We start from the raw sequence: 23,687 nt of genomic DNA on the forward strand, positions 1-23,687 counted from the left end.
CAAATATTTCCTATGTCCTTTGACATATTGCTTTTATATTTTGCATACATCTTTACCAACATGAACCGAATCTATATAAAGAGCAGACAACTGCATCAAGCATTTTCACAGAATTATGGCCCTTTTATACTTAGAATATGCATATTATTAATAAATCTATGTTAAAGAAAGGCTCACAAGTCCGTTTCCTGGGACTAAAACCAGTACTTGGCGTCTTTGGGGGAAATCTAAAGAATGCTCCCATAGTGGGGATCGAACCGGTGACCTCCCGATTGCTAGGCGGACACCATATCCACTACATTACCGCGATCTTTCAATGAATATCTTAATTCTTTATCATGCAGGCTAGCATCAGTGAAGCAGTTTCCTGGTAGTTGATTTCTGTATTCCTCTTTCTAAGTTATGTTGGTTTGTGCCAACAATCTGGATAGCAAAGTGGTGTTTTTAATGACAAATTTAGGTTTACAATAATGTTTTCTTGTTTCAGTAGTATCAAATGTGGTCAATAAACCTAATTCTGTCATTGATAAAGTAGATTTTGTAATTTATACCAGCCTTAGCTTATCTAAAACATTACCAATTTTCTTTCCCCAAATTACCAAGCATGAAAAATGTTGAGTAAGTCCACATTCAAGATTAGAATTTAATGGGTAAAACATTCCACCATTCTTGCTCTTTATTTCCATGGCTTCATAAAATTGGGCTTGCAAATAAAAAGTTCTTGGCAGAAAATGAACATTTCTTATGTTTTGTTACTCAGTACAATAAAAAAATCAGAAAGAAATTTACAACTTTAGAGTAAGATGAGCAAAACTTATTTGATGCATGCAAAAGGAGCTGTCTCCAGAGTTTTTTTTAAACAAGCTTGTTTGCTTGAAAGCTTGCAAATTAATAAAGACCACTTAAATGCTGGCAAATTAATTAAGACTACTTAGATGCTTGCAAATTTATCAGGTTTGCCCACAATTCTTTCCAGAATAAAATTAAATGTATTTTATTTTGCTTTCTTGATTTCACAGGACTCTGTTAATTTATATATGTAAATGTTAGTATAAAAATGTACAGTATATATTCATGGTGACTCAAGGGTAAGAAAACGTCTTGATTTTTTATCCCCTGTATAGAATCAGTGTTGTCCTACCATCCTGGCATCTGTCCGTCTGTCTGTCTGTCTGTCACACGAAATATATTCCGCTGATGATGTCAATTCAACGAATTTGCTTGTTTATTTATGAATTTCTATTCTGCTCAATAATTCCATGAATAGTACATCATATGCTGCACATTTGATTTTTAATTTATCATCCAACTTGTCACAGTTGCTTTATGCACATGAAAACACATTTGAACACAGCAGCTGTCTAACCAGTTTTAATACAGAAGTTATGAAATCAATTTTTACATATGGGGTGTGCTCTGTGAAAAGGGGGTTTAATGCATGTGCGTAAAGTGCTGTCCCAGATTAGCCTGTGCAGTGTACACAGGCTAATGAGGGATGATACTTTCTACATAGACTGGATTTTTGCTAAGAAAAGACTTTCTGTAAACAAAAATATCATTAAAGCGGAAAGTGTCATCCCTGATTAGCCTGTGCAGACTGCACAGGCTAATCATGGAGGACACTTAACTCACAGGCATTTAATCTCCTTTTCACAGAGCACAGCCCATATTAATATGAGACAAATTGGAGAGAATAATTATTTAACCATTATGGAATAATTATAGGTTATTAGACGTTTCACTGTACAATACGGAGATATATTTTGACGAGCACACAGTTTGACGTCATATTGGACGAGCCGTTAGGCGAGTCCAATATGACTTCAAACTGTGTGCGAGTCCGAATATATCACGTATTGTACAGTTTAAACGACTAATAAGCTTTTTATTCTATATCCTTTTCTTCAGCTCTTTGTTTCATTTTCGTTTTGATTTTAAAATGCTTTAATTGCATCTATGCTATTTTCAAGACAAGCGCCCGTGTGAGTCGATTATAGTACATTCGGATACTTTTTCTCGGTCACGGCTTTTATCGTTATAAAACAATTGCTTAGTGCACTTGTACTCAACTGTCCAATATGGAAAAAATACAGACTTTTTGGATCCAATACCGGAATATATTGGACGGTCACGTGGTACAAATGAACAATGCCGATTGGATGAATTTATTGGATATAGAATAATGGGACATATTAGTGGTAGTAGTTGATTATAAATTGTTAAATAATACTATCAATATATTTATCAGGGGTTTTTTTTAGAAAAAGGGGAAGACGCTGGACGCTGGGTAAAAGGGGAAAATCGAGCGCGAAAGAGACATATTTTGGGGAAAAATAAAAACTGTTCATTTCAATGTCTATAACTCACCTACAGACTTCAGGTTTTTTTTTAGAAAAAGAGGCATGTCTCTGACCTTTTTGTTTTTAAACACATGAACAAGTATAATATTAAAGTCAAAGTCCTAAATAAAGTTGCAGGTGTAGATCTAATGATGGGAAATGTTTTCAACTGGGGCCGGGGAACGATGTCAATATTATGATTTCAATTTCATGATGAATGGGTTGACGATCTTGATATGCTACAGTATTGGAAGGGAAAGGTGCGGCAGCTGCCGATTGTCTACTTTCACTTTCACAATAATCCGACAGTATTAATCGATGTTGATAACATGTACCTCCGAATCCTGCTGGGTTTCAACGGTTTTTGATAATTCATTCTTAAAAAATGCGTCAACGCAATTAATATTTTCCGAGTTCGAACGTTTAATTTTGTTCGTGTATGAACGCCAATTGTGCGACTTTTTTCTGTTTTAACGTTTATATCTTGGCTTTCACATAACCCGGATGAACATTCGACTGGTTTCCGGGAATTAATTGACGAAACACCCTTCTCGCGCAAGACAGGAATCCAGTAAAATAGTCACATGATTAATATGATTAGTTGCCCGGTTTCCATGACGTAATTTAAGAGCTATATATAGAATCACTGGGATTCCCAGATTTGAGTGTTCGTCGGGAGAGATAGAGAGAGCGAGATCGTTGTACATGGTACAAATTGGATAAGTGTCGACTTCCCAAAAGAAAAAAAAACATGTCTTTGAGGGTAAAATATTATATTTTGGTTAAAAACTATATTTTTGGAGGGGAAATGGTATTTTTAGGGGAAAAATTCTGGTAGGGGAAGACGCCGAATATCGGCGTCACTTTCTTAGTAAAAAAAACCCCTGTTTATACAATAACATCACTTAAATACTTTAACAAAATTGTTTGTCTTAATCATATTAGTTTCAAATTTCTTACAACAGGACCTCTTATGAGGGTCTGTGTTATCTATAATTTATGTATATGATAGGATGGGGTTAAGTCCCCATAAACATATTGCAACATAATGTTAATGTTGATAGAAAACACACATTTATTATTTTGTCAAAGGCATTGTTTGCATTTTCTTGTTGTATTGTGTATCTTGTTCTGTAAGATACTAACAGAATACCACTGGTAATAATAATCTAATTTATTTATATGGAAAATATTATTAATGAGTTGCTTGTAAGAAAATGCAGAAATGTGTTATTTTGATTTCCTAGCCATAACATGTTTTGTAAGTGTGAGTACAGATTTCCTAAGGAGAGTTATGCGATTTACAATGTGCTGTCACTTTTCTTACAGGGATAGTAGCATTTTGGGGAGTTTTACACCTGTTCCTCTTGGTAAATAGTAATAAAGACTCTGTTGTTGTAGTATTATAATTACACTCATTGATTAGAGGCTAAGATGTAATTCCGAAATATTGTGCATGATTGCATATTGTTCATAAATGTCATAATTAATTATATCTAGAATGCTAATTAAACCCATTCAGATAAGCTAGTCTCACTCACATACCTCTTTAAATGTAGGAAAAAGAATTGGTAAGCTTCGTAAAAAGTGACAGTAACTGTATCAATTGGATTACATTATATAGGATCTTGCATGAGTGGTCATTTTGTATTGAATTTATTAAACAAGTCATCTAAATAAAGATAAAAACGAGGCTTGCCGAGTTTTTATCTTTATTTAAATGACAAGTTTAATAAATTCAATACAAAATTACCACGAATCTATAATTCTATTTATAACATGACCAACAAATTTTCTTTTTATTTTATGTTCTTTTCACCGTTTATTCACATTGTAAAAGAGTTTAACTGAAGAAATTCGCTAGAATAATGACGTCATTTCGTCAAAAAATGACGTTATTTAACAGTTATATAACTAGTGTAATAACACCTGTGTAATAAGCAAAATTGAGCATTACGTTATTTCACTCCTGGAGTGTAGGTCATGTTATAAAACGTTTTATTTCATAAGGAACGCTAGATGATACAGATTAAATGCCCATGAAACGACAATGAGAGAAGTAATTTGTAAGCAATATATCTTGTACTTCCTTGCTCGAATGCAATCATTTTGCTGCACTAGATGCAGCAATTTTTTGTTGCAGATTTATATTTATTAACTGTTGCAAAAATTGTATGTTGTATGGAATGGATATTTTGTGCCAAGAGCAACAATCAAATCTGCTGTCATAATAATTTTGCATACAGTCTGGATGATCAAAGGACGTCTGGGACAACCAGAAATTGTATTGTACAGTGTGCACAGTGCAAAATCGTTTGCACTGGCTGTGATTTCTTTTGTTTTTTTGGTACACACATACAAACTGCAGCATAATGACAGGAAATAAACATAAAAATCACTGTGTTTCTGGCCGCGCACATGTTGTACCAATATCAAATGATATTTTGTAATCTCTCCTTATCATATTAAGTTTTCACAAATATTTTCACACATGTTAATATAATTTGTATTTAATAAAATTTCACACTATTCAAATGTATTAAAGAGGTTTACTTATCCATCTGTCTGTCTGCCTGTCTGTCTGTCTGTCTGTCTGTCTGTCTGTCTGTCTGTCTGTCTGTCTGTCTGTCTGTCTGTCTGTCTGTCTGTCTGTCTGGCTATCTGTCTGTCTGTCTGTCTGTCTGTCTGTCTGTCTGTCTGTCTGTCTGTCTGTCTGTCTGTCTGTCTGTCTGTCTGTCTGTCTGTCTGTCTGTCTGTCTGTCTGTCTGTCTGTCTGTCTGTCTGTCTGTCTGTCTGTCTGTCTGTCTGTCTGTCTGTCTGTCTGTCTGTCTGTCTGTCTGTCTGTCTGTCTGTCTGTCTGTCTGTCTGTCTGTCTGTCTGTCTGTCTGTCTGTCTGTCTGTCTGTCTGTCTGTCTGTCTGTCTGTCTGTCTGTCTGTCTGTCTGTCTGTCTGTCTGTCTGTCTGTCTGTCTGTCTGTCTGCCAATCAACTTTTGTACATGAGTCTGTAAACAGGAATACACACTTGTGTGTTTTGGTGGCTCTGAATACATGACAATTAGAGTGCTCCAAAAAATATGAAATATGTTATGGTTATTTAATGATGCTTTGGTTGCATCCATTTGCGAGAATTTCTGAACTTTTGTCTGGAGCATAACTAATTCAAACCATTTGGTATTAACTTTGAACATTGTGCATGGATAACTTGAAGTTAGGTGGACAGCAGAAGACAACACTTATAAATATTGCTGCATTATGCAAGATGCTATTAGGAGATGTCTTTTTGGTGTTTTGCAGTTTTCTCACATACTGCTTAAAGGAGTAAAGATCAAATTTCATACATGTATGAAACAAATGTTAAGGGTAGTGTAATCCTGATGAATTATAACTCAAGCTGTATTATTTAGGGTTATTTCCATTTGTCAGGGAATATTGTCAATTTTTATGCTCCCCCAAAATTGTGTGTGTGGGGAGCATACTGTCGCGTCCATCCGTCCGTGCACAATTTTTGTCTGGGCTATTTCTCAGCAACTAATGACCGAAATTCAATGAAACTTTATAGGAAGCTTCACTACCAAGAGCAGATGTGCATATTATCAGCGGGTTCTGGTCGGATGATTTTTCACAGAGTTATGGCCCTTGGAAATTTTCTCTCAACTGTACATACAGTGCAATTCTTGTCCAGGCTATTTCTCAGCAACTAATGACCGGAAATCAATGAAACTTTATGGGAAGCTTCACTACCAAGAGGAGATGTGCATATTATCAGCGGGTTCTCGTCAGATGATTTTTTACAGAGTTATGGCCCTTTGAAATTTTCCATTGTACATATAGTGCAATTCTTGTCCGAGCTATTTCTCAGCAACTTATTACGGGAATTCAATGAATTTTTATGGGAAGCTTGACTACCTTGAGGAGATGCGCATGTTATTTGTGGGTTCTGGTTAGATGATTTATTTAGAGAGTTTTGGCCCTTTGAAATTTTTAAGTTGCTAAGCCTTCCATGGTATAATTTTGTCCAAAGTTATGCCCCTCAAGACGTTTCCTTTTATCTGAATATATAGTGCAATATTGTGACAAAAAAAAACTTTGGGGAGCATAACCCCTCCCTGACGGTTTCTTGTTCTTATATGTTTTTTTAGCATAAACAGTTATATACTTCCATGATTTTAAATGAACTTATAAGACTGTTGTCAGGTGTCGGGTTGACTACAGACCACATTGATAAGGTTAAATACTTCAGCTGAATAATTTATAGAGTTATTTCCCTTTGTCATATTTCCTGGTCTGACCATTTTCACAAAACTTCTAAAATGATTGAACTTGTTCTTCAAACAGGGTTAAATTGTTTTTGTCAAGCAAAATGAAATGCACTTGCATTTTCACAGTTACACCATTATACACCGGTAAAGTAGGTGTGAGAGTCTGGGGATTGGAATCAATCTGTCTCTCAGTTTGTTTGTTAGACAGTTGCTCAGTTTGTCTGTTCTTAAGACTAAATCTATATACTTAAGTGATTTAATTCTTAAATTGAAACTGGATGATTTAATCAACATGCATTGCAGATATAAACACTTTTTTTTGTCGAGGCCCACCTGTGGGAAGGTTGATATGGCAGTAACAAAAATAATGTTCAGTGTATGCACCTGTGGGTGTGTGCACCAGAGGTTGTCAGGACTGTAAATTTGTCATTCATCATTGAATTTTTAAATTACTTACATAAATGTTTATGTTTAAAGGATGGTGTGTCAAATGTTACATCTGTCTCGCAAGTCTTAAGGCCAAGGCCACACTTAGAGATCAAATGTTAAATTTGCTATAATAGAGCTTGTCCAGACTGGACATTCATGATGAATAAAAAAAACACTTTCTGCAAACGACCACCATAAGCAGACAGTATGACATGTGTAGCACCTGACTATCTACCTTAAAGGTCAAGGTCCACCTTAGAGGTCGAAGGTCAAACTGCCCCATAACAGCTTGTTTAGTATGTAACTTGGTCATTTATTGTGCAATTTTAAAATAACTTTTTACAAAGGACCACCATAAGGAGACTGCATTTTGCTTGTAACACCTGTCACCCAGTCTCAAAGGTCAAGGTAAAACATGTCAATTTTAGCATAGAACTGCTAAGTGTCAGACTGTAACTTTGTCATTTATCTGGTAATTTAAAAATACTTTACCACTAATTACCAATATTGAGGAGACGACGTGTCACATGTAACACCCCTCTCCCTACCTCAAGTGTCAAGGTCAAACTTAGAGGTCTTAGGTCAAATTTGACCATAAAACAGCTTATCAAAACTGCAGCCTAATCATTCATTTTACCACAAAGATGCACCATGACAAAGGATTGTGATGATTGTAACATTCATGGGGTTGCGTTGGATGTAATATTCATCTACCTAGGTTTTAGGTCCGTTTCAAAGTCAAAGGTCAACTGGTTACAAGGGTTATTGACAATGGACTCATTGTGTTGCAGAATGGTATCATTCTAGTCAAAATGTGATTCTTTTATTCCTGAATTATGGGCCCTTTAATTTTGCCATGTAATTACTGTGATGTAACACGGTATGAGTTTGTATAGCCAACGTCTTTTATATCTGTCAATCAATTTAATTGAAACTTACAAATGTTATCACCATGAAGTTAAGATGTTTTTGATCATTTTGAAATTCACAAATATAACTTAGATTGCTATCTTATTGCTAAATTTAACACAGGCAAGTTTCAGGGACCTACCTACCCTAATTGTTGGTGATGATAGTGGAAACAAAATGATTTTTTATAGGCCCTAGTCAAAATTTGTAACAAATCTCAAGTAAACACATTTATTACCGTGTTAATTTCTTTTTTAGTTTAACTTACCGTAATTACTTAAGTTTGTGGACACTTAGAAATAATCACTTATAAATACACTTGAAAATTGCAATCATGGTGGTGTAGTAAGTACACTTGAAATGAATTGTCATTTTGGGGGTATGTCAGCCATGACAGTACTTAAGTGTTTTTCCCAGGCCCTTTTTGGGGTGGCGCTGTGCCACGCCACCTTTCTGAAGCGCCGATCTGCCCTTTCCAAAGGTAAAGCTGCCCTGCCCCATTATTGATAACATCGTAATTGCCCCTTGACCAAATGTCTTAGCCGAACAGTATCAGAGTATGGCCCAAAGGCAGCGAAGATGCGCACGGTTGTTAATTAGTCATTCGTGAATAACCCCATGTCACTTTCAGTCCTTTTTTAATGTACTTAGCCATGCCCGTTTGCCCTCCAGGGAAAAACAATGAGTACTGTTGCAGTTCAAGTAAAATTAACCAGAATGTGTGTCTTGAAAAAAACCCAACTGAAATCAAATTGTGAGGGTGGAGTGCAAATCTGTGGTATCTCACCTTTGCATTTCTATTTCTGATCCGTTTCATGCCCAGTGACTGTTAGAAATTCATCATAAAAAAATCATCCACATGAGTTAATGAGATTTCCCAAACTATAATGTTAAGTAGAAAAAAGTTTATTAATTTGTGTTAAATGATGATGCTATATGTGTTTACTGGCAAGAACAATTTGTTCTTGTCAAATAAAATGGAGCAATCTTAACGTATGCAATTATTGTCTTTTTTCAGTATTTATGGATGACATCCTTTTAGCTGCACATGTTGCAAGAAGGAGCAAGGTCATTGTGAAACAACATCACACAGTAAGATTAATTTTGATACCTACATTTTTCATAGGGAATATTGCCAAGGTCCTTTTTAACTGAAGTATTAGACTTACTGGTATATTTGTTCATGTTTTCACTTAAACTTCCTCTTATGTTGTTTTTGGTTGAAGATCACTTCCCTAGTCAAACTATTAAGAACAATATATTTGCAGTTTTCTCTGTTGCTTAATACCATACATAAGTGGTGCCAGAAAAGTTTTATTGCAATAATAGTCAATTACAGAAAGGGTTACGCAGCACTGATTCTTTCTTAATTGAAAAATGATGTTCAGAATTATGTGTTTACATGCTTTCCTGAGCATGTGATTGCCTCCTACTCCGTGTATTTAAATAGCCACTTAACTTGTCATAAACCAGAAACGGCTGAGCGAATATTATATAAATGTTTGCTGTTGATAGTTAAAAGTTATATCGAGGTAATGGTGTGTTGCAACAATATCAAAACAAGCAATATTTTATACATGTTTTCATGCAGTATTTTATTGTGATTACTTGAGTTTAATACAAAATTAACTACAACCCACTTCCTCAAACCCACCTCCCACCCTCTTCCTCCACTCACTATGGTCCTGATGCTAAGTTAAAACCTAAATATTTAAGCTCCATTGCATTGGAATGCTAAGGCTTATTGAAACTTTTTCGAGTGTCTTCTTCGAAGGAACCAGCACTTGGTGTCTTTTAGGGGGTATCTTAAGAACACTGCTACAGTGGTTATGGATCACGTGGCAGCATCTTGTTGTTGGTATTAAATAAACTCATCATACCGATACCTATTAAAGGGGCCGTCCAACAGATAAAGCGTCATATCGACGCGATTCGATATTTTGGGAAACAACGAGACTTGCTTATATAGCTAAACAATACATCCACTCTGAATATGAGCGTGGATGGTCGAGTGGTCTAGGCGGGAGGCTTTTTACTCCAGGAATCCAGGGGTCAGTGGTTACTGTTTTTCCTTTTTTTTTAAATTGTATTCTTGTTTTTTTACTGGAGATTTGTAGTTCAAATGTTTAAATTTATCACTATAAAGCATTTAAAGCATTTAATGACAAGCTTCAATACAGGCCAAAATCTGTTGGACGGCCCCTTTCACCCTTTCCCCCATAAGAAGCAAAGTGAAAATGGCTTTTGCAACCAGCATAAAACCAGATCAGCCTTCAGGTTTTATGCTGTTTGCTGCTCATCAGTAACTAAGGGTTGGAAATAAAGCCTTTCAAACTTAAATTTAATAAGAAACAGGGGTTTTTTACCTTATATAACAGACGCCGAATATCGGCGTCTTCCCCCACCAAACTAGGCTGGGTTTTTCCCCTTTCAGAACCAAAAATTCCCCCTAAAAAAAAAAAAAAAAAAATTTTATTTTTTTATTTTTTTATTTTATGGAAAGATGTGTCTCATGATTATAATATCTCAATTCTATTTCAATTTAATCTTGCAAAACGTAATAAATTATGAAAAAAACAATGAATATAGTGCAAACATGTACAAATGTATTGTAATAATGAGAGAGTAAGTATACAAATCCCCCAAAAAGGGGAACGCAGCGAAAACTCCCACGTGCACAATTTTTCCCCAAAGTGGAAAATCCCGCGTAAAACTTCCCCCACATAAGGGCTACAAGCCCCTTTCCCCCACAACCCAAAAAAAAACCTGAGAAAGGTATTTAATTAAATGTAACTTTTTAAGGGACTACATTAATGCGTCAACATACATTTCTAAGAGGTAAAGGGTAAAGGGTAACACAAGTCTCAATCTGTACCATTCTCGCCACTAATAAAGAGGAATCTTGAAGCCATAGTTTTCGTTTTCGCATCCTTAGCTATGTCCTTAATTATTATTTTCTTTTGTTCATATCTATTTTTGATGGAAATAAAATGGAGTTTGCTATTATAGACTGGGAGGGACATGGGCCAATATTTGTGTAGTTTCTATCCAGGAAATAATCATTTAAGGCCATCCTTAAAAAATTGTTTGTTTGGCATAACCCGACCCAGGTAAATTTTGGTGGGTAGGTAGGTAGGTAGGGATTTTAATTTTTTTTAGTAATTTTTTTTTCTGACATTGAACTTCGACATATACCAAACTGAAAGGTATAGAATTATCAAATAAAGTCTTCTGCCTCTGGTAAAGATTTTTTTGCACCGTCCGTATCACCGCACGTGTATTCTTAAGTCTATTTTTTCAATAAAGAACTTCGAAAATATAATATTATCGACGAAAAATACTTTATCTGAAAACGACAGTCCGAAAAATTGTACACATTTTGCACATGACATAAAATGTGCATATCGTTTGACTTCAGAAAATGAAAACAAGTAACCTTGCAAATACGTAATTAATATACTATTTGGTTGACATATTACTTTACAATATCATAGTTTGTGAGTAAAAAAACAACATAGTAATTATAACATTTTAATTTCAATCAAGAACAGAAAGGTGCAACATCTTCTACATGTAACTAATTATTTAATTATCATCCTTTAATTCAGATCGATAGTCGGTACAAATTTGTTAAGTGATCAGCTTAAAAATAATTTACTGAGTGTTACGCTTCTTTTTATTTGCTTATTTTTTATACGACTTTTGCCATCGGCCGTTTTATAGTAGGCAGACGAAAATATCAACTGTGTATTCCATTATCTGCGCATAAATGACCCAATATTACCCGATAGTGAACTCAATGTTGATTGGCCAGCTACCATATGCGCTTCAAATTGTTTATGGAAACAAACAGAAAAATAGTTTTAAAAAACACTCCGGATTAAAATGGCGGATGTTTTCAATGAAATTTAACGAGATTTAAGCATATTCGCAAATTATATTTTTCTTGAGCCAAATTCGCTATACTTTTGCAAATGGCAAACGACAGCGCGAGCCCTGTAATAGTGAGCATTTATTCCAATAATAACACGTTGGCAATGCTCGCGCTGTCGTTCGACATTTGAGTCATTTGCAAAAATATTGAGAATTTGGCACGTTTAAAACATCCGCCATTTTAATCCGGACTGGTTTTCTATATTTGTCTCTTTGTTTCAATGAAAGTGTTCGCAATTCGAACAGTTAACGAAACCCGGTCTGTACCCGATTAGACATTGCTTGACCTTATTGTTAATGAAGTGCAAATGGTAGCTGGCCAATGAGCATTGAGCTCGCTTACACATGACATGACGTTGTCGAATGAAGCGTGAGGACGGGTGGAGCTATCGGATAATATTGGGTTATTCATGCGCAGATGTTGTATAATTTGAATACACATTTAATATCGCCGTCTGCCTCCAAAATAGCGACCGGTCGGAAAGTCATATAAAGAGATAAGCAAATGAAACAAAAACGTGACAATACCCGTCAATAAATATTTCTAAGCTGACCACTTTTTATCTTTCTACCGAATATTTACTGATCTGAATTAAAGAGTGATAATTAAATAATTAGTTATATGCCGATAATATTACACATCTCTGCCGATTGCCGAATTGAATTGAACGGTGATATTTAATTAATTAGTTTTATTACTCCCAAACTATCCTGAACGACAGCGGCGTATTTTAATTAAAAGGATACAAGAAAAACAGGAGCGGTTTAATTGTATTAAAAGTCTAATTAATCGCATATGCATATGTCAAATAAATAGGCGACTCAAATAAATACCGGTACGCGTTTTGTTCATTGCTATTCTAGATATCTTTGAAAGTGCATTCAATTAAATGAGGCAAGTAACCGAAAATGATAAAAAGCGGAAAGGAAAAATTTAGCGGAAAGAATTTTCGGCGAGCAAAAAAAAATTTGTTGGAAAGTTACAAAAAAAATTCAGTCGGGCCGATTTTAGTGGGTTGGTCGGGTTATGCCAAACAAAAGAATTTTTAAGGATGGCCTAAATGCAAGAAAAATCCTTTTCCATAAAAGACTCTTGCTTTTCCATTATTTATCATAACATTTCTTCTGCTAAGACATCAATAAAAATTGTATTATGCTATGATGAAGAAACATTTATGCAATATTTTTGTAAGAAAATTGCTGTTAAGATTGTTATTGCTTGCAGTATAATTGTGCAACAATTAAAATGCAATATTTTGATGCCAACAAGTATAAGCTATTTACCCAAATTAGATGCGAAGTAACGACATAAACAGCTACGTCTTACATAGAATTAGTAAGGTATTTTTATGTCCCCCACCACTATAGTGGGGGACATATTGTTTTTGCCCTGTCTGTTGGTTGGTTGGTTGGTTGGTTTTTTTTTTTGGTCAAACTTTAACATTTTGCAATAACTTTTGCAATATTGAAGATATCAACTTGATATGGTGCATGCATGTGTATCTCATGAAGCTGTACATTTTGAGTGGTGAAAGGTCAAGGTAAAGGTCATCCTTCAAGGTCAAAGGTCAAATATATAGCTTCAAAGCGGCGCAAAAGGGGACATAGTGTTTTTGACAAACACATATCTTGTTCTTATGAAAATTAATTCTCTTTTCTACAACTGTTACATACAATCTCTTTCGTGAAATTGTTCCAGTTTGTTAGCAGTTTCTCTTAAACTCCTATTTCCACGTTTTTCATCTGTTTTCACAATTCAGAGGTCCTTATTTATGGGCAGTAAAAATGTCTGAGGACACTGATTAGTTCCTGATGGGGAAAAGTTATGGCTGTTTATCTCCCACTATTTTCTGGCAGTCATTGACTCTGAGGACATAAGGCAAAAAAAGGAAACAATTTGTGCTTCAGGCAACTCAAATTTACTTAACACATAGGCACAAAAAAATCAAGATGACGTGTCTTATGCAAAAACCATGTCGCTTGCTTCAAGTGGCAGGTCAATGTGGACACTTGAAAGTGTTCCATATTACTTATGTGGATATATTGAAAGTACATTTTTCTGTCCTCAGTACACATGTCTAGTCATCAAATGTTTTATTGTGTGTACTATTATGCATAATTGATTTTGTGCACTTTTCCTGCACAGCGCTGTTTGATAATATATTATCATTTATAGTGTTTGAAATCAAATTTGTGGACAACACGATCTATAATTCAGAAATGTGTTTACTATCAACAGAACACTTTGTTATTACATTCATCAGGATTATCTTTAAATGTACATTTGTATTTAATTGTAAACAGACTATCAATAATGTTCATATCAATCAAATTTCATTTTAAACATGATGTAATGCCCGGATATTACAGAAGTTTACATGCGTCATTTTAATTAATTTGCACCAGTTAAGTACTGCTGTAGAACATGTTGCATCCTGGACAAGATTACAAAATTGCCACATAAATCCTTCGTTGTCTGACATTTGCGGTTAGAATCCTGACAAATCATCGGTTGTTAAAGCGCAAACCTTGGTGGGAAAAACCTGTGACTCACTGTGGCTGCATTTTGGAAGTTTTTTTTAAGTCGTGCGTTGCACAATCATTTTATTCTTGGCAAGATATTGCGACAAAAAGTTATTCAGCTTTATCTCTTTTAACAAAATTGAAAATACTTATTTTCCACATGTGTATATCGTTACACACATCAGAGTCTTAATGGTCATAATTATCCCTAAAGATCATAGCACTGAGAAATAATTTGGTTTCTTTACTGTAAATGACAATACAATATAGGATTCAAAATCAAAACTACCCAGGACAAACTCTGACATAAAACTTCTTTGAAAGTGTACAAATGAGAAGGAAAATAATTAAGGTTCTTAATGACTTATTACAGGTGCCTAAAATATTGGCTGACATTAGCCTGTGCATTTTGGACAACTAATCATAGAAAAACAATTAAGTCAGTCCTCTTTAAATTGACACTCACAGTGTGTGTGTGTTGTTGTTTTTTTCGATCAATTTGGGTCCTGTAGGGAGACCCATTTCCAACAGATTTTTTAGATATTTTTCCCAAATGGAACCTAAAAATTCTCAATGTAACCCAGGCAAAATGAAGGCCATATGACCATGGCTAAACCATGGTTAACCATTGCGGACCACATTTTGTTAAATGGCACCACAGTCTTTGGCCATGGTCATTATGACCATGGTTGACCATGGTATAATACCATGGTTGACCATGGCCAAATACCATGGACATGATGACCATGGTCAAAGACCGTGGTGCCATTTAACAAAATGTGGTTGCTATGGTCATATGACCATGGTCTACCATGGTAGACTATAGTCATATGGCCTTCCTTTTGTAAAACGGCACCACGGTCATAAGTGGTCTTGTTTTCGACGGAAAAAGGCTGATGATAACTGCTGAAATTTCTGCAGGAATTACCTGGAGAATTCCAGGAAAAAGGTCAGGCTTGATAGTTCTTTTTTTTACCAAAACTAGAAATATAAGGCAGTTTTACTTTAATAATTAACTTTTTGGCATGGAACACTTGTGTGGAAAGGCGCATAGTCCTAAAGGGATGTGTCCAGGGCCATTGAATTACTGAAAGAACTTAAAGATAAAATTCAACATTGTAATAAAATCATTAGAATTGCTGACACTTCATCGGCATGTTGGTGAACAGTTAATGAGGATGAAATTATTGGTTATGCTTCTGATTCTGGTAATGACAAAAACATTCATAAAGCAGAGTAAAGAGTGATACAATGTAGCAAAATTGGGAAACATAAGTGAACACAGTGCCAAAGAAGTTGAAGTGGAACCAATGGCTGATCAGTTTAGCCGGTAATTTATTAAAGACTTACATTTCCAAATATAACATTAACCACGTGCCTTCATTCAGCTTGCTTCTGTTTCAACTTCCTGTGCACACAATATTCTTCCTTTGTAAAAACAGCAATGCAACCAACACGAAGTGATGACCATTGTAAACCATGGTCACCATGGTTTTTTATGGTTGACCATGGTATTTGAATGTCGTTTACATAAAGTATGCAATAATATTAATTGTTCTTGGAAGAATTAAAAGTACAGTTTAAGCAAGTTTTATGGCCATCTTATTTCAAGAACATTTTAAGATGATATCAAGAACACAAACATGTACAACAATTAACATTATTGCATATTTTATGTAAATAAAGATTAAACATCATGGGAACACTATAATGAAAATAAAAGTAAATTTGCCGATCATGGTACATGTTTTAATTTACCATGGCCAACTATGGTCTGTCTTTTGTCACAATTGCCGACCATGGTCCATGTTTTCTTGTGACCATGTCCAACCATGGTAGGTCTTTTGTCACAATTGCCGACCATGGTTAACCATGGTCACCATTGCCGACCTTGGTCCATGTTTTGTGTGACCATGGCCAACCATGTTCCTGATTATGTTCCACCACAGTTTTTGATGGCTGACATTCAAATACCATGGTCAACCATCAAAAACCATGATGACCATGGTCTACCATGGTAATCGTTTCGCCTGGGAAGGTTTCAAAAAATGAATATTTTTAATATACCAATTATCTCCAAATCCAGCTCTAAAATTTTGCTTTAAATTAAAGTTGAACCTTAGAAATTATAATACTGAAATCGCCTTTCCTAGCAATTTAAAAGAATTAAATTTTATAAGCATAAAATCAAAAGCATTAATTTCCCAATTTGAGGCAAAAGTACGCGATATTTCCCAATCCAAAGGGACCTGTCCCCATTCCCAACATGCTGAAAAAAACAACACTGAATCAAGTCTAGGCAAAAAGTTTCATTACTGATTAACCCTTTGCATGCTGGGAAATTTGTCATCTGCTAAATTGTCATCTGCTGAATTTCTAAAATTAGCATTTTCTTTGATTTTTTTCAAAGAATACTATCAAAATAGCAAACAGTTTGGATCCTGATGAGACGCCATGTTCTGTGGCGTCTCATCTGGATCCAAACTGTTTGCAAAGGCCTTCAAAATTCGGTTCCAGCACTGAAAGAGTTAGCCTGTGTGGACAACAGTTTAGGCACACTCATAATGTCCAGTTTTCCCACAGTATGGCTCCAATACATACCTGTCTATAACTATCAAGTAAAAAATCTCAAAGCTTTCATAAGGGCTTATTGTCTGGTGAAGTCCCTGCATATGCAAGTATATGGTATAAACTGTAAAAGTAATGTAAAAGTACACCTTTGTGTAGCTACAATCAGAGTAATAGTTCCTCTATTTCGCTTATTATCCAAAAGACCCTTGGTATGACTTATGCATATCATCTTCTGCCCTTTAAGACAAATAACCAGTTGATCCAACCAATCAGAAACATGCTTTCATGGTCTTAGTACTTTTTAACTTTTATTTACAGTTTACATGTGCACGGCACTGATCTCAATTTTGAAAGATATCCATTGTTATTGGATTGATATCAATTAATTACAGTTTACATTTCTATGGCACTGACCTCAAATATTAAAGATATAGATTGTTATTGGACTGATATCCATTATTTACAGTTTACATTTCTAAGTAGCAGTGGTGGAGTGGACATGATGTTCACCTTGCAACCAGGAGTTCACGAGTTTTAACCCTACTGTGGGAGCATCTGTATCTTCCTCAAAGACACAAAGTACTGGTTCTACCTAGGAAACTGACTCAAGAGGGTTTCCGGAAACTTATGCTTTCAATGCAATGGAGCTAAATTAAAAAAAAAGTTTTTGACTGCAAACAAAATTTAATAAAGAGGAATAACATGTTTATTGTAACCTTAATTTACACATTACAAAAAGGAAAAACTATAAAAACAATCAGTTGCCCATTTTTATAATGGGAATTTCATGTAAATAGTATTTATTTGATGCTTGCAAACTCATTTTCAAGGAAAGATTATACAAATCAAATACATGTTGACAGGTTGAATGAATAACCTGACTGAGGGATTATAAATACAGTGGTAAAAAAATCTTTGAAAATGCATTAATGCAGTTGCATAGCTTTGTCGCTAGGTGTCCTAGCCACGTAAAAAGGAAATAAATAAGCAATATCCTGTTTAGTCAAAGAAAATAATCCCTGCACAGATTAAAGAAAGAAATCAATTGGAATGGGTCTCACAATAGCATGTGACATTTATGTAGTGATTAATTGCCCAGGTTCAGTTACATTAAATAGGCGGGTGCAAATATTACTGCAGTTTTGCTTTTCATTGATAACACAGTTTGCTGGTAAATTATAACCAGTGCAGTCAAAATTGAACATTTTCTGATAGAGCTGCAATGACCCTCGGGATGCATATATCAATTGAATCAATCTGTTGATGATTGCGTTTATGACATGATTTGCTTGATGCTAAAGGGTTTGACATGATTTGCTTGATGATAAAAGATATGGCATGATTTGCTTGATGATAAAGGGTATGACATGACTTGCTAGATGATAAAGGGTATGACACGATTTGCTTGATGATAAAGGGTATGACAAGATTTGATTGATGATAAAGGGTATGACATGATTTGCTTGAGGTTAAAGGGTATGACAAGATTTGCATGAGGATAAATGGTATGACAAGATTTGCTTGATGATAAAGGGTATGACAAGATTTGCTTGATGATAAAGGGTATAACAAGATGTGCTTGATGATAAAGGGTATTACATGATTTGCTTGAGGATAAAGGGTATGACAAGATTTGCTTGATGATAAAGGGTATGACATGATTTGCTTGATGATAAAGGGTATTACATGATTCGCTACCTCTGCTGATGAGTCCATATGACACACTTAGCAAACTCTGTTGATGAATGTATGTATTTATGTAATAAACTTTACTTGCTCTTTGGAATACATGTGACATACTTAACCTTCTCTGTGGAATTCATATGACATCATTTGCCTTTTGTGCTCAAGAGCTCATACAGAATGTTTCCCTTCGGTATCCATAAGCTGATATGACATGCTTTACCTTTTGTCAATTAATTGTTTTATTACATTTTTTTCTATGTATTTTATATGAAATATTTCCTTCTCTGTATGTGGACTTTATACAACATGTTTTGCCTTTTTATGCCCCCGTATCGAATGATCAGGGGTATATTGTTTTTTGCCTGTCTGTCATTGTATGTGTCTTTCTGTCATTGTATGTGTCACAAACTTTAACCTTTGTCATAACTTTTGCAATATTGAAGATAACAACTTGATATTTGGCATGCATGTGTATCTCATGGAGCTGCACATTTTGAGTGGTGAAAGGTCAAGGTCATCCTTCAAGGTCAAAGGTCAAATATATGGCTTCAAAGCGGCCCATAAGGGGGCATTGTGTTTCTGACAAACACATCTCTTGTTTGTTTTAGATTTCAAATGACATGTATTTCTGTATGTGTTTTCGGATTTTATATTACAAGTTTTTGCCTTTTTCGTTTGTGGCCTACATATTTTCCTTCTTTTTCTGTATACTGTGTACGACATGTTTTTTCCTTTTTTGTGGACTTCATCTGGAATAGTTTACCTTCTCTATTTGGGACTTCATATGACATGTTCTACCTTGTCTGTCTGTTGACTTAATATAACATGTTTTGCCATGTCTGTCTGTTGACTTAATATGACATGTTTTGCCATGTCTGTCTGTTGACTTCATATGACATGTTTTGCCTTGTCTGTTGACTTCATTTGACATGTTTTTGTATTGTTTGTCTGTTAATGTCATATGACATGTTTTGCCTTGTCTGTCTGTTGAATTCATATGACATGTTTTGCCTTGTCTGTCTCTGACTTCATATGACATGTTTTATCTTGTCTGTTTATTGACTTCATATGACATGATTTGTCTTGTCTGTTTGTTGACTTCATATGACATGCTTTGCCTTGTTGATCTGTTTACTTCATATGACATGTTTTGTCATGTCTGTCTGTTGACTTCATATGACATGTCTTGTCATGTCTGTCTGTTGACTTCATATGACATGTCTTGTCATGGCTGTCTGTTGACTTCATATGACATGTCTTGTCATGTCTGTCTGTTGACTTCATATGACATGTCTTGTCATGGCTGTCTGTTGACTTCATATGACATGCTTTGCCTTGTCTGTCTGTTGACTTCATGTGACATGTTTTGTCTTGTCTGTCTGTTGACTTTATATGACATGTTTTGCCTTGTCTGTCTGTTGACTTCATGTGACATGTTTTGTTTTGTCTGTCTGTTGACTTGATATGACCTGATTTACTTTGTCTGTTGACTTTATTTGACATGTTTTGTTCTGTCTGTCTGTTGACTTCATATGACATGGTTTGCCTTGTTAGTCTGTTGACTTAATATGACATGTTTTGTCTTGTCTGTCTGTTGATTTCATATGACATGTTTTGTCTTGTCTGTCAGTTGACTTCATTTGACATGGAGGAAAAGCATTACAAACGCTTTATTATCTTACCAATTTCAAACCAAGATTAATCTTTAATAAAACAATATTGTAAACATTTTTGTTCAGATGGGATAATATTCTGCGTGTTTAAACATAATGTTTATATTATTTGTTGAATCTGTTACATTTGTTTTAAAAATCTTCGTTTTACCAGACTGTGAACAAGTCCCTCTCATAAGCTCTGACCACTCCATAATATGAGAAGATGGTAGAGTTATATACTTTCAAATTCAACAGCCCCATGACATGGCGGGATAACTCTGCCATGCTTCACCTGTTGCATTATTCTACATGTTTATTGCATTAGACTGAAGTCGCCAATGAGATCATTGGTCTGAATAAAGGCATTCACTTTTGCATTCATTTGACAGGATCAGATATAAAAAAGTGAAAATCCAGTTGCATCTGTAGATGCTTAAAAATGCGAACAAGGTCCTTTATTTAAGGTAAGTGACCCCAGTTGCCCCAAAAATAAACAATTGACAATATCACAGGGCAAACACGAACAGAAATAAATCAAGCCGAGGTAAGCATTATATTGACATCTTTTGATAGCTGTGTTAGCCGATTTGGTCAATGTTTTGCTAAATAAATACCCAGGCGTGATTTTGTATGCTCTTTTAAGTCATCGTAACTCCATTTTCAAATTCCATTATTTATCAATTTATGTTAGCAATTAAGTAATTTATACTTAATTTGAGAAACATTAAGGCTATTTTCAGTTGGTGATAAATGATGCTTCATTAAACAACAGCATTTATGTGCACCAAGAGCAGGAAACTCATTTTGATGTAAATGCCTCCAAGTTCCCTGGTCTAGAACCAATCAGGAGAGTTATCTCTAAGAATCCATCTTGCAGATAAGAATCTAGGTGCACAGATTGCACCATTTTATGGTATAATCATGACTCAACTATGTGTGATTTACGCATGACAGAGTTCGATTGCTTCCCATCCAATCAATTCCAATTGCACATTGACTTCTCCTCAATCGATGTAATGCGCACTCAAAGGGTATTAGGGCCGGCTTGCATGATGCAAACTCTGTGATGTTGCCGTGCTTCGACTAATTATAACTTCTTCTTAAGGCTATATTTTCTGTCACAGTGAATAGGTTGAAGCTGTGAATTGCAAATGAAAAACCAAACATGTTCAAAGTGCTTCGGCTGTTTGATCACACTTATATGACTGTGGTATTTGCTCAAATGGTCTTGCATATGATTTTATAGTAAGCACTCGTCTAAGAAATCACAACTATTTTTTATTAGATGATGAACAATGATAAATGACCATTGAAAACTGGTCTTATGTCATATGTGGCTGATGTAGCTTCAGACCAACCTGCCCATTTGCAAAGTCTCGTATGGAGATAGGCTTTCAATTAATGAGACCAGGAAACCTTGCGCATTGAAATAGCGGACAAGGGAGCTCATGACCAGACTGTGCCAGGGTGGCAACCAAGGATGCCTTATGATCTTCAAGGATGGATGATAAGAGCATTGTCATGAGAATGTATGAAGATGGCACCCAAACATTAACCCATTTATGACTAGTGGACTCTCCCATCCTTCGAAATTGGATGGATTTATTTCCAAAATTAGGGATGTCTAGTATATTTATTTCTATATTTAGAATATTTCTTACAGAAATTCCTTTAAGCAAACATCACAGACCCTGATGAGACGCCACATCATGCGGCGTCTCATCTGGGTCTACGCTGTTTTCCAAGGCCTTTTTAGCTCTACTGTCAAAGGCAGAAGAGCTTATGGGATGGCATGGTGTCCATCTGTCTGTGTGTGTGTGTGTGTGTGTGTGTGTGTGCGTTTGACTTTTCTTGTTTATCCGATAAAGTCCACAGTTTTCTTCCGATTCTTTTCAAACTTGTTCAGTGTCTTTATATTAATGAGGACTCAAACCCTATTGATTTTCAGGTCACTGGGTCAAAGGTCAAGGTCACAGCGACTCGAAATATTAAAATGGTTTCCAGATGTTAACTCAAGAAAGCTTAGGCCTAGGATCATGAAACTTCATAGGTACATTGATCATGACTGGCTGATGACCCCTATTGATTTTCGGGTCACTAGGTAAAAGGTCAAGGTCACAGTGACTCGATATAGTAAAATGGTTACTTTTTCTTGTTTGTCCGATAAAGTCCACAGTTATCATCCGATTCTTTTCAAACTTTTTCAGTGTCTTTATATTAATGAGGACTCGAACCCTATTGATTTTCAGGTCACTGGGTCAAAGGTCAAGGTCACAGTGACTCGAAATAGTAAAATGGTTTCCGGATAATAACTCAAGAATGCTTAGGCCTAGGATCATGAAACTTCATAGATACATTGATCATGACTGGCATATGACCCCTATTAATTTTCAGGTCACTAGGTCAAAGGTAAAGGTCACAGTGACTCGAAACAGTAAAATGGTTTCCGGATGATAACTCCAGAATGCTTAGGCCTAGGATCATGAAACTTCATAGGTACATTGATCATGACTGGCATATGACCCCTATTAATTTTCAGGTCAAAGGTCAAGGTCACAGTGACTCAAAACAGTAAAATGGTTTCCGGATGATAACTCAAGAATAATAAGACCTAAGATCATGAAACTTTATAGGTACATTGATCATGACTGGCAGATAACCCCTATTGATTTTCAGGTCACTAGGTCAAAGGTCAAGGTCACAGTGACAAAAAAAGTATTCACACAATGCTGCCACTACAACTGACAGCCCATATGGGGCATGTTTTACAAACAGCCCTTGTTTAAAAAGAGCAATAACGAAGCAATAAGTCCAGAATGACTTCCCCTTGAATATGAGAACATTTTGAAATCCCGCTTGTATATGCAATTAATTCCACAGTTTTCATCCAATTTTTTCCAAATTTGCACAGTATCTTTATGTCAATGAGGACTTGAACCCTATTGAATATGAGCAGAATCGGAGAAATAAGTACACAATAATCTCCCCTTGGATTTGAGAAATTCTCCTTGTTTGCGCATATAAGTACACAGTTTCCATCTTATTCTTTCCAAACTTGCACAGTGTTTATAGTGTTTATGGGCCATTTGTTTCTAGACGCTAGGCATAAATGGGTAAAAAACAGCAAGGTTGACAACCTAATGGAGACTACTTCAGACATGATTCAAGGTAACCGCTGATGTATCGCAGTCCTGACTATAACAGTGTAGGATGGCTTAAACAACATCATAGGTGCAGAAAAACATGAAGGGCATCAGGGGACTGTAGTTCAGACGTTTTTGACATGCTAGAGTCGTCCTTGAAACACAAAGAATACATTGATAGATGCCCGGAGAGTCTGTAGTTATCCTATTTCATTCCTTGTATGTCTATCATGTTCTTG

At 35.5% G+C, this 23,687-nt stretch overlaps 1 protein-coding gene across 3 annotated transcripts in view; it reads left to right on the top strand.

Annotated features, from left to right (window-relative positions):
• The window catches only part of LOC127835102 (muscleblind-like protein 1), a 305,570-nt gene that overhangs the window by 143,197 nt on the left and 138,686 nt on the right, over positions 1-23,687 (top strand). For all 3 annotated transcript variants that reach the window (XM_052361376.1, XM_052361374.1, XM_052361372.1), the window contains exon 2: positions 8,956-9,029. The gene's annotated coding sequence lies outside the window, so the exon portion shown is untranslated. The remainder of the gene's footprint in view (positions 1-8,955; positions 9,030-23,687) is intronic.

The sequence above is a fragment of the Dreissena polymorpha genome, chromosome 6 (genome assembly GCF_020536995.1).
Source record: "Dreissena polymorpha isolate Duluth1 chromosome 6, UMN_Dpol_1.0, whole genome shotgun sequence".
In the NCBI taxonomy this organism is placed as follows: Eukaryota; Metazoa; Mollusca; class Bivalvia; order Myida; family Dreissenidae; genus Dreissena; species Dreissena polymorpha.